Source organism: Vulpes lagopus, chromosome 12, assembly GCF_018345385.1.
Source record: "Vulpes lagopus strain Blue_001 chromosome 12, ASM1834538v1, whole genome shotgun sequence".
NCBI classification, from domain to species: domain Eukaryota; kingdom Metazoa; phylum Chordata; class Mammalia; order Carnivora; family Canidae; genus Vulpes; species Vulpes lagopus.
Window position 1 is genome coordinate 46,279,637 of NC_054835.1, and position 13,229 is coordinate 46,292,865.

At 40.8% G+C, this 13,229-nt stretch overlaps 1 protein-coding gene and 1 pseudogene across 1 annotated transcript in view; one reads left to right on the forward strand and one right to left on the reverse strand.

Annotated features, from left to right (window-relative positions):
• Positions 1-13,229, reverse strand: part of ERN1 (endoplasmic reticulum to nucleus signaling 1) — a 78,050-nt gene that overhangs the window by 64,310 nt on the left and 511 nt on the right. The gene's annotated exons all lie outside the window — the stretch shown is intronic.
• On the forward strand, positions 9,265-9,362 carry LOC121474326 (annotated as a pseudogene).

Genomic DNA, 13,229 nt, shown 5'->3' on the forward strand with positions numbered 1-13,229 from the left:
CAAAACTCCAAGTTAAAAACCCCAAATTTCCTCAGGTATCCTCAAGAGCCTGGGACATGCTCAACATATGCTTTTGGCTGAACAAAACTGAAAGGAAAAGGGATGGGATAAAGGGTATGTGTTGTGGGAGCGGGCTCTGGGCAAGTCATTAAATCTCTCTGGGCACCAGTTTCCAATTCTACAAAGTAAGACGGCGGGGTTGAATCTGCCTGTTAGCTCAGAAATGGGATGATCCATGATTTACCAGGCCCTCATCCCTCCTCAGGCTCTACTGCAGATTCTTCTAGCCCCAACCAATCAAAACATGCCCAAAACCCACATACGAATTTGAGAGAGTTTAGAAGTCTTGATGCTTTTAAGCAGAGTCATTCCCAATCCTGGTCTTTCAACATCCCACTGTCTCCACTTATCTTAAAATATTTCAACATTGGAAATTAGTAATAATCTGATTCACTTAAGGTTCAGGGTGGGGAAAAGAAATACCAATAGAAATCAACTAATGTTATGTGGGAGGAAGTGGGTGACTCCTATGCGCACATTCTTGCTGTAGATACTAAAACCAACCACCTCCTAAACTGAAAGGGAGATCTCGGTCTTCTCCAAACCACAAATCAGATAAGTGACTGAACTTTACCCAGGCCCCAAAAGCCCTAAGATTTCCAAGTACTGAACTAACAGATCAAGAGGACTTTGGGATTGGTTTTCGAAGCAACTGTGGTTTGGTTCCCAGTCAGCTGAGTGCCAGAACTACAGATAAACTTGTTCTTAATCTCTATGCATAAAGGAAACCGTTTTCTGCTTTGCAAAACCAGACCACAGCAAGTGGAAAATGAACCCTAACACAATTATAGGATAAGGTCACTGTATTGTTCAGAGAAAGGTGGTGCCTTTGAAGTCAGAGATTCCCTGAACCTGGCTTTACATCTTTCTTGAAGTATTTAAATTTATCTGGAGAGCTTAAAGATACTTCTACAACGGGGGAAAAAATGGTTTAATCTTGTTTGTAAAAAACATATACATACCACATGTATATTTGGGAGCAGAACCATCACAAAAATCAAAGAATTGCTGGCTCTGTTCCCTGAATTGCAGAGGTTTCTGAGATTTCCTTGACAGAATTTTAAACTTACTCTTGTCATTAAATTGGCAACAGTTACACTCAATACCTCATATTTGCTCAGTGCTTTCAAACATATGTGAGTATCAATACCAGTGCTTCAGAAGAGGAGAGGAGAAATAAACTAGGGCATAAATCTATATATTAATCCCAACACTGTGTGATATGATGCCACTCAGAGTAGGGGAAGGGCTCTTGTCTAGGAGAGGACAGTGATTAGGGAAGGACCCACACTCTGCCTGGGCACTACAGGATAGTGAGAGACACCAAATGAAACCACAGCAAATGAAACCACAGGGGTTCGTGGGTGACTCAGTGGTTGAGCGTCTGCCTTTGGCTCAGGTCATTATCCAAGCCAGGGTCTTGGGATGGAGTTCCGCATCAGGCTCTCCACAAGAAACCTGCTTCTCCCTCTGCGTAGGTCTGTATGTCTCCCATGAATAAATAAAACCTTAAAAAAAAAAACACCCACAGCCCATTGTTGTGGCAACTCCCAGGCCCTCATCTCCCTTGCTCACTCTGCTCTAGGTTTTCTTTCTTTCCATAGAATTTTATCACTTTTTCACAAACATATTTATGCATTTATCATGCTATTATGGTTTGACTCTGTCCACTAAGTAGAAGTTTCCTGAGGGCACATGCCCTTGTTTTGTTCATTAATGTGCCCCCAGCACCTCAAACGTGTTGGCCTATAATATATACCCAATAAAACGGGTGAATGAATTAATTGATGGAATCTACTACATCTGGGAGCTAGGGAAGCTGGGAAGCCCAAAGCAAAGCAGCCTTCCTATCTTCGACAGCCCAGGTAAGAATGGATGTGAAGCTGTACAGTGTCAGGGGGACTGGTCATTTTAACCTAAATGGTGTTCCCAATTTGGAAAGACATTTAGGAAAAGGCCGGCCTAGATTTTCTAGTTTCATACCTTATTTTACGGAGGAAGAAACAGAAAGGAAATAACTCATCTGTCCAAAGTCTCCTAGCTGGCAAGCACCCAAATCCTCACCTCCCACTTTCCACTCATTGAAAAAAATACGATGTGTATCGTATGGGTTAAAACACACATGAAAACAGAAGACTGTGCCTACAAACTACATCTCAAAAGAGATAAAATGAAAAGCTACACATATCCAACTACCTGAGGAGAACAGAACTGGGATTTTTGGTCAGAAAACACAGCCTCATCCCGAAGTTTACCCAACTGTTAGGTCAGATGCTCAGCCCCATGTAGACACTGTCATCAAAGAGTGACCTCCCAATCCTACGGACATTTGTCACCATTGATCCAGCCAGGCTTTAGATTTGGTCAAGCCCAGTCTACGTGACACTCAGAAGCAAGGTCCGCTTGTTTCTAAACTACCCATTTGAATTCCTAGGGTAACCACCAAGGCCAGTCCAGTTGCTGAGACACCAGGCTCACCAGCTCCTGCATGCATTCTACAATCAGGCCCTTCAACTTACCTGATGCAAAATCCCTGGGGGCTGATGAATAATCCAGATACCCAGCCCTTCCAGGAGAAGGGGAAAGCAGGTATCACAAACCATACCCTCCCACAATTTGCTTCCAACCTACATTCTCACCCTGATAAGAAAGTTCCTTTTTGTTTATATGCTTCATTCTTGTACTTTATTGAACCCACTCCTTTCACAAGTTTCTTCCAACACCCACTCCCCTTAGCTGCTTCACTGTGGCTCCAGCAGGTTATTTTTATTTATTTATTTTTAAAGATTTTATTTATTCGAGAGAGAGAGAGAGAGAGAGAGAGAGAGGCAGAGACACAGGGAGAAGCAGGGTCCCTGCAGGAAGCCTGACGTGGGACTCGATCCCAGGTCTCCAGGATCAGGCCCTGGGCTGAAGGCAGCGCTAAACCGCTGAGCCACCGGGGCTGCCCCAGCAGGTTCTCTTAAAATCCAGAGAAAGTACTGTGAAGGAACCTAGAAGCCAGTATTGTTCGGATTCCTTAGGCCTCTTAATATATGGAGAAGGCAAAAATACTAGATAAGCATGAAGTAGAACTTTAAACAATTCTAAATATCTTGTAATTCATTGACTAAGTGTATTTAATACAAAGCCAGTTTATAAGTTAAAGCTGATTTCTTAAAAAGCAATTTCAGTAGTTAGTACTCAGAGAAAAAAAAATCTCTCTCTGGAATTACCAGTTCTTCAAAAGTTGGGCACTACAATATATTGGAAAAAGTACAATGCCAGCTTGTCCATTACTAGTTCTGCCACTAACTAGCAGGACATATCAATCCCAATTTCTCTACAAAATGAGCCAAATCTGTCTCCAGTCTGGTCCAGTGTTCTGATGTGAAAAGGCACATGGAGATACATTTGCTTGTCCAGGATTAAGGTACAGGAATTACCTGACAGCATATTAGAGTCCCCTGGGGAGCCCCAGACGTCTAGTTAAGAAATGGGCAGAAGACATGAACAGACATTTCTCCAAATTAGACATACAAATGGCCAACAGACATAGGAAAAAATGCTCCACAGCATTTGGCATCAGGAAAATACAAATTAAAACCACAATGAGATACCACCTCACGCCAATCAGAACGGGTAAAATTAAGATAGGAAACAACAAATGTTGGCGAGGATATGGAAAAAGGAGAACCCTTTGCATTACACTGTTCGTGGGAATGCAAGCTGGTACAGCCACTCTGGAAAATAGTATGGAGGTTCCTTGAGAGCTACCCTACAACCCAACAATTGCACTACTAGGAATTTACCCCAAAGATACAAATATAGTGAAACAAAGGGGTACCTGCACCCCAATGTTCATAGCAGCAACATCCACAACAGCCAAACTGTGGAAGGAGCCAAGATGTTCGTCGACAGATGAATGGATAAAGATGTGGGTGGGGTGTGTGTGTGTACATATATATGTGTGTGTGTATATATACATATACACACAAACAACAGAATACTACTCAGCCATTAGAAAGGATGAATACTTAACCATTTATATGGTCATGGATGGAACTGGATAGTATTATGCTGAGTGAAATAAGTCAATCAGATAAAGACACTTACATGGTTTCACTCATATATGGAATACAAGAAATAGCACAGAGGATCATAGAGTAAGGGAGAAAGAACTGAATGGGAAGTCATCAGAGAGGGAGAAAAAACATGAAAGAGCCTTAACTATAGAGGGTTGCTGGAGGGAACATGGGAGGGGGATGGGGTAATTAGGTGATGGGCATTAAGGAGGGCACATGATATGATAAGTACTGGGTGGTAAACACAACTGATGAATTACTTTAACACTACATCAGAAATTGAGTAAGTATCATAGATTGGTGGAGGGAGGAGGGAAGGGAGGAAAGAAAGAGGGAGGGAGGGAGGAAAGAAGGGGGTAGGAAGAGAGAGGAAGAGAGAAAGGAAAAAGCTAGGCTCCATTCCTTGAGATTCTGACTTCAGTCACTTTAGGTGGCACCCCAACAGAGGGTTTTTAAAGAGCTCCCCAGGTGACTCTAGGTGACTAATTCAGCCCAGGCTGAGAGGCACTGCCTCCAGTAACACATTCCTAGCTGCAGCTGTGGCCCTGCAGACAGGTGTTTCTCTCACTCCTAGAGGCCCCTCAGGCCTGATGGGCTATTTCCTTTGAGAAAAGAGATCTGACTCAGTTTGGTCAACGAACTCCTATGACCCAACTGTTGATCAATGACAATATCAGGTTCTAGGAATTCTGATAGCACCATTTGTTCAGAAAACGTATGAAAAAATCTGGTTTCCATGACAAACACTTCTGCAGCCTAGACAAACAATTACTCCCTCATCTGAAGTAGAGGGGGGGAAATAATCCACTGGAGAAAGGGGTGGTTTTGAATTATAATTATAAATTAGTCTACTAACTAGGGAAATCATGTTTAATACATAAGAGGACAGCCCTAGATCAAGGTTCATTTTTTAACAATGAAACATCATGCTGAGTGAAAAATGAAACTGACTCGGAATAATCACAAACCATTTATCATACAGGGTTTGGCAATGGAAAAATTAATCTCATTACTGATATGAGGAGCCCATCAAGAGGATCTCACACACTATGGTTCATGCCCACCCAATCAAGTATCCTGGAAGCCTCCCTCACTCTGTAGAAACACTACTGATGAGATCCCATTAAAGGATACAGCAACATCTTCCATCCCCCACTCTCCCCCTACAAAAATTCATAACCCACATGCCTGATGATAAAACAGCTCCTTGTTTCATTGGTCTTAAAGAGCTTCAAAAAGGAATATTCAATCATTATCTGCTGAGTGCTCACTACAGTGGGTATGGCCAACTCACCATGCTGAAAGCCACAGAGGATACAGATAAGCAAGACAGGGTCCCTGCCTTCCAGGGCAAACCAGCAAGAGAAGTGACAGCCCTCTTCCCCCGCCCCCCACTTCCTGGTTGCCCCCTCTCTCCCTCATTACATTCTCCTGAGATCCATCTAACCTAATCTTTGTCCCTCCATTGTGGTCCAAGGGCCAAGGCCACTCTCTCTCCTGTCACCACAGACCCACTTCCTGGTGCCAGAACTGCTTGAAAGGTAAGGTGAACACCCCAGGCCCAACCTGATGACTAGAGGATTATCTCTTTTCAGGATTTAATACCAAAGACTGACTGCACCATGGAAGAGCAATTCTGGTTAAAGCCTTCTAAGACATGAACTTTCAGTTTTGCTAGTTCAGAAACATATCTGGGCGAGATCTTACCGAAAAACATGCACCTGCTTGGATATTATTAGACCCAAGCAAAGAAATGAGCTTAAACTATGACCCTGCTTGAAGGGCCTCTGAATCTCCACTCTATCCACAATCACTGGACTTAACTCCAGAGTTGAAAATGGTTTTTCTCGCTGACAGAGTCTCTCAGGTGAAAGCAGTGTTTCTAGCTCAAAGCTGCATCTTTCTACTACTAGAATAAAAGGGTTAGAGGCCATGACTTTCAAGGGAGGAACAAGAGCATTATCTGAGCATGTTCCTAAGCTTCCAAGAAAGTCTCTCCCCTATCCTTCTGTAAAGCCATCTCTCCTTGCAATATGGTCGGTCACCCACTCAAAGTGTGACTGGGGTAAACTGATGGGTTCTAACAAACCCACCAGAACATAAATAAGCACTGTAGGAGTTGCTCTTCAACAAAGGGAAACAGGAGGATTAGATTCAAAGTTCAGTTTCACCACCAAAGTATGACCTTGGACAGGTCACCAGCCCTCTGTGGCCTCAGTTTCCTCATCTGTCTGCTCTGGGGAACACAGCAGAGCAACTATTGTTCAACCTGGGAGGGGAGGGCATGGTATAGGCCCCAGATATCACCCTCCAAGGTTACTGTTACTGATGGATGCACATCATCCTATTCCTTACTTGGGGTGGGGAAAATACTGAGACCCATCGGGCTAGATCAACAAAACTCCTTCTCTGATTCTAGTTATCTTGAGAGACTATCCATTTACTCATATATGCTCCCACTGCTCACAATACTTCTGGAGTTTTCTGGAAATCCCCTTCAAAGAATATACTTTTTGAATCCCCTAAGTGATATAAAATGTTTAGTTGGTTTTTAAAAACAAGCAAAAATCAAATCCAAGTGTCCTCAATAAATTATGCAATCAAGCTGATGAACAGTTTTGATTAAAATTTCAGCATGAACCATGTAGAAGTTATATTCAAGCAAACACCAGAAGGAATTGGGAAAGGTTTTAAACTGTGTAAGGATCATTGGCTTAAGAGTATATGTTTGGGGCAGCCCCAGTGGTGCAGCAGTTTAGCACTGCCTGCAGCCTGGGGTGTGATCCTGGAGACACGGGATCGAGTCCCACGTCGGGCTTCCTGCATGGAGCCTGCTTCTCCCTCTGTGTGTCTGCCGCTCTCTCTCTCTGAATAAATAAATAAATCTTTTTAAAATAACAACAAAAAAAAAAGAGTATATGTTTGCTTTTTTGGAGTTCCTTGTTTTAAAGTTGAATGACTAAAACGGTTAAGTAAATTCCTAAATGAAATACTGGAAAATTTAAAAAAAAAAAAAGTTTTTGAACTGATTTGTATGACACGAACCCTGACCCCCGAGGGGGCGATTATTTGGAAAGACATAACATTCTCTTGCAATTAAGTTTAAGTACATTTGTGAAAAGAGAAAACACCACTAAAGGCATTACTCCATCATCAAATGGTACCACAATCTTTCCAGGAAACACAGCTGTATGGACAAGCTATAGGTTTAAGAACTATGGCCTCCACAAGGGACATTCAATGCACCAACTCCTGATTTATTAAGAGGCTTGAGGCAGAAGTTTAAATGGCCTCATGACAAACTACAGAAAGAATCTCATCTGCAAAGAGTTGGCTACCCTCAAAACCAAACTCGCAGAATTATCCCGAGGTATTTTTAGGGTGTTCATGGGAGCCACATCTGCTAGAAAGCTGATCTGAAACCACTGTAGACCAAAGGACTCTGCAAACAAGTTACTTAACAAATCAGAATAAAACATTTCTCAGCAGCTTTTAGGTATATGAGGTATATAAGAGACTGCTGTGGTTATTTACATCTACAGCATATAAACAAAACAAAATCTAAACATTCCATTTTCCCTTGACCTAAAATCCACACTGCTAAAAGAAAACAGGTTGCTTTAAAATGATTACTATAAAACCAATTTAAAGGTTAGTTTTGTGCTTTTAAAACCCTCCAATATTGCTTGGAGTCTGGGGAAGAGGGCAAGAGTAAATAAGATTAGCAAATTCTGGTTCTGAGAATTTATTCCAAGGAAATAATTAGGTAGTTAAGATATACTTAGCAACAAGAGGGCTTATCACATTGCTTTTTGGGGATTTAAAAAAGATTTTATTTGAGAGAGAGAGAATGAGGAGCAGGGGGAGGAACAGAGGGAGAGGGAGAAGTGGAATCCCCAGTGAATGGGAGCTGACACGGGGCTTGGTCCTAGGACCCTAAGATCGTGACCTGAGCCCAAGTCAGATGCTTAACTGACTGAGCCACCAGGCACCCCATCATACTGTTTATAGTAATGAAAATTAAAAACAGCCTCAGAGTTGGTTGATCCAAAAAAACAAAACAAAACAAAACATAGTATATCCATTCAGAGAAGTAATATACAGCAGTGAGTATAATGTTGCAGAATTAAATTTATTGACACAGAAAGATCTAGGATATGCTCCAGAAGAAAAAATATCTATGCAAGTATGTGCACAGAAGAAAATGTCTAGAAGGATATATATCAAGATATTAGATCAGCCGTCCAGGAAATGCAAATCAAAACCATAATGAGTTACCACTTCACACCCACTAGGCTGACTACAGTCAAAAAGAGAATATCAAGTGTTGGTGAGGATGTAGAAAAATTAGAACCTTCCTACATTGCGGGTGGGAATGTCAATTAGCGCAGGTGCTTTGGAAAATCATTTGCCAATTCCTTAAAAGGTTAAATATAGTTACCACATGACCCAGAAATCTCACACCTAGGTATATACCCAAGAAAAATGAAAATACATGGCCATTAAAAAAATCTGGACATAAATGTTCATAGCAGCATTATTCATAATAGCCAAAAGGGGGAAACAACCCCCATGTCCATCAACTTAAGAATGGACAAACACAACGTGGTATTATCCATATAATGGAATATTCAGCAATAAAAAAAGAACAAAACACCAATACAACATGGATAAACCTTGAAAACATTATGCTTAGTGAAAGAAGCCAGTTACAAAAGACCATATGCAGTATGATTCTGTTTTTATGAAATGTCCAGGACAAATCTATAGAAAGTCGATTCCTGGTTGCCAGGGGCTGGGAAGTGAGTGGGAAATAGGAAGTGACAGCTAATGGGTAAAGTTTCTTTTGGAAATGATGAAAATATTATAAAATTGACTATGGTGATGGTTGCACAGTTCTGTAAATATACTAAAAACCACTGAATTATACACTTTAAATGGGTGAACTGTAGGATACGTGAATTATAGGTCAATAAAGCTCTTAAAAATGTTAGCATAGAAAAAAAAATGTTAGCATAGGTAATGCTTGGATACTATGATTATAGGTTTGTTTGGTTAATTTAGACTTATCTATGATTTTTTACATTTCTATTAAAAATATGATTACTTTGAGGGATTTTTTTAAAAAATTTCCCATGTTGTGCTCACTTCAGCGGCACATACACTAAAATTGGAATGATTTTAGTGTGGCCCCTGTGCAAGGATAACAAACAAATATGTGAAGCATTCCATACTTTAAAAAAATCTTCCCATGTTACCATATAGAAAGCACCACAAACACTAAAGATTTAAAGAAAGGGAAATACACCTTTCCTTATAATAATGGGAAAACTGGAAACAACCCATAGGACCTCAGGAAGGTGGTCACTAGGCAAAGCATGTTTATTACCATATCAATCCTGGTCAGTATGACTATAGTCGCCAACCTCAAGCTGGGCACAGAAGGCTCAAATGCTTTTGGCAAGGAATGATTTAATAAGGTGCTAGTGACAAATTCAATAACACTCAGAAAATTTCCTAAGAGTTATAGAAAACTTCTGTGAAACTAAACATAAATGTAGAACACATATTTTTACACTGTTGTATTTGCTTTGTGTGAACAAAGATCACATGATAATCAGAAGTGATGTAGAGGGGCGCCTGGCTGGCTCAGTCAATAGATATTGCATGTGACTCTTGATCTCAGGGTCGTGAGTTCAAGCCCCACACTGGGCATAGAGCTTACTTTAAAAAAAAAAAAAAATGATGTAGAGACTAAAAATAAATTAAAAAAAAAAAAGAATGGAAGCAGGGAGCTTATGATTACTTTTAAAAGTTCTACTTTTTCCAATCTGGTCTGTTGCACTCATTTGAATATCACTAAGACTGTGTTGCTCTGAGGCAGACAAGTCTGAAACCAAACCGGGTATATAGGTAAAGATAGAGATAGAAAAGAAAAAAAAAATCCCCAACCCCTGGGAAATACAGCCAACCAGCATGTTTATTATTCACAAACTATGATTCACTGTCCCTATTTTTTTAAGCCAGCATCACACTCTAATCATATTGCTAGGTTACAGGCCCCTAGTTATTTGTGCAGAATAAAAACTGAATCCATTAAAATGATACATTACATTTTTCTCGCCTGTATCATCTCTTTAGGGAGACCATTTGACCATTATAAAACATAGACAATATTGAACCTAAAGATTACTTTGGATCCCCAAACCAGAGAGGTTTCCAGCGAAAATGAAATCATTATCCAAAGATTCCTCAATCTGAAAAACGGAGTCAAAATCTGAAGCAGGCAAAGAACGGGTTTACCCCAGGACCACGCACGTGGTGCTACTCTGTCCAGGCAAGAAATCTTTACGTAGCTCACTGGTTTTACATTTAGGAATACAGTCTACTATTGAACTCTCTCAAGAGGAACTCTCATACACATTTTCTCTTGTGCTCTGAGAAGCTAAACTACTGTGGAAAGCCCAACTGGCAGGCAGGTTAATGAAACAAAAAACACACACGTGCACAACTACCGTCCAATTTCATGATGAGCAGCCCTGATCTGAGCTTGCTGAAACATTCTCCTCACGGAGTCAGCATAAATACTTGATAACTCCTACTAGGATAATTCATGCAGGTGATAACTATCAGAGCAAATGATAAGCAAGGACATTCCTAGTTAAGACTTGCATCCCAGATGGTATCCTCAGTGTGTTTTTATATATACATGGTCCTCAGTTCTTGGTGACATTGTTTATTCTCCTCTAAAACTGAAACACTGGTTATTAAAAGAAACTGTATATATTATAGTTGAAGAAAGTATTTTGCCTCACGTACTACAGATCTCTCTGGTACTTGGCAGAAATGGCATATAAACACCATTAAGTAAGGACTACGTGACAGCGATGATGTAACGCACACCAACGTTAGGTACAAGATCCAGGTCTAGAAGGAGGGAAAAGACTCTAAATAAGCACAATTTGGATTAACAAGAGACAGCCTGAAGTTAGTAACACTGATGTTGCTGCATTTTGGATATGATAGCCTAGAGTCTCAGCCTATGATGAGTCAATGTCTGGCTCAATCAGACACACACTCTTGAAAGAAAATCACAGTATTGCTTCCAACGCACTAGTTATTTCATCAATCAAAAAGAAACAGCACTGGGGCACCTGGCTGGCTCAGTCAGAAGAGCATGTGACTCTTGATCTCAGGGTCATGAGTTCAAGCTCCATATTGGGTATAGAAATTACTTAAAATAGATTTAAAACTTAAAAAAAAGCATTGAAAAATTTCTTGCTGAGGCACAGTATAATTTTTTTTAAATGGACAGTAAAAAAAAAAACAGGGACGGGGTTTATATTTACTACCTATGATATGTAAGGTGCCTTCACAAGTGCTAGTGATTCTCACTTCACATAACAGAAAACAGACTCTCTGAGAAGCAAAATAACTTGTCTGAGGGCACAGCTAGCAAGCGACCGGTTTGAACTCAGGTTTATCAAATTTTATACCCAATATGTTCTGCAGGACATCACTGCTGCCTAGTTTAACTGCAAACTCTGCAATGGATCCCACTTAGAATATAATAGTTCTATGTTTGAGGATCAAAATTTTTGCTGGTAGATAATTCTAAGAGTGAAATTCTGGCATTTTACTTACAAAGCAGTTACGTGAAAATGTAATTTTTTGATAAGGGTCTGGAATATTTTACTATGAACTTTGAGAAGTTTGGATTTCTAAATACAATTTGGAAATATTTACACAAACTGAAACTATAGTCCCAAATAAAGCTAAATAGTTATTTTTGGTTCTAAGTTACTCAATAACTAAAATACTAGAATCCTGCGAAAGAACAACCCACGGAAAAATGTGGCGAAGGCCATATATATACTTAGGCCCTGATACAAAATGATCAATTTCCATAACATTTGTTTGGTCCTTCTGTTTATATTCTTATTTATCAACAGCTGCCAAAGCAACAGTTAACCAATCCAAGGTGAAGCGAAGTGTTCAAGTTCAAAATGTGACCCTAGGTATGACAGTGGAATTTTTTTTTAATTAGAAGAAAAACTTGGGGTGCCTGAGTGGCTCAGTTGGTTAAGCATCTGCCTTGTGCTCAGGTTATGATCCCAGGGTCCTGGGATGAAACCCTGTGGGGGCTCTGGGCTCAGCGGGGAGTCTGCTTCTCCCTCATAGCGCCCCCCCCCCATATTTCCTTCTTTCTCAAATAAATGAAATCTTTAAAAAAAGAAAAACTTAACTTACATGAGTTTTACTGTGAAGTGTGTACAAGTTTTTCTCTAACCCCCATCCTAAATTTGAAAAAGGTGATCTTATATCCTCATCTGTTTCCAAATTCTTGTTACTCCGAGAGCATGGACTATTATTTACCAAAAGTGCATAACCTCCGAAGACTTCACAGTGTGGTACTCAGGTACACACGTGTCAGTTCTCCACCTGGACACACCTGGTACACGATATACCATATTAAAGGGTACAGTGTGGAAGTCATTAAACAGAACCTGAACCGATGTACCATACCCACATCCTGAACAATGCGTTTTTTTTAAAAACCACTAATTTAGGTTCTTTCAACTAGAAGGAAAAAAGGCAACTCTGTCCACAAAATGTCCTCCCGAGACACGGAGCCCATATCCACAGGCTGAGTAGAGGCCTTAAATAGTTAAATCAATGTAATCCAGGCGCTTCTCTCCAGGAAAAGATGAAAAGAGGTTTCCAGACGGCTCCACAGAGCCCTCCCAAGAGGAGACCGTCTTTCGTTTAAAGTTTTGAAGCGGCTCCACCGCTGTCCCACATGGGATCTTAAAAGGAGTGTAAATCCCACAGCTTAACTTGCTTAGCGAAGTCGCGGTGCACAAAAGGAAGCCCCTTGCCTCGAGTCCTTAGAAACCTGCAAGGCAGGTAAGCAGAACCAACCTCGCAGGTAAGGACGCTGGCCCGCTCCCAGCTGCATTCGTTTCCCAAAGTTCTCGCATTTTCAAAAGTTCAAACAAGGATTATAAACGCAAGACATTCCCTTCCCCTCGATTCCATCCTTGCCCCGGCGGCCACGGCCAGGCAGTGCCCGCGCCCACCTGCGGGAAGGGTCCGGCAGGTGGG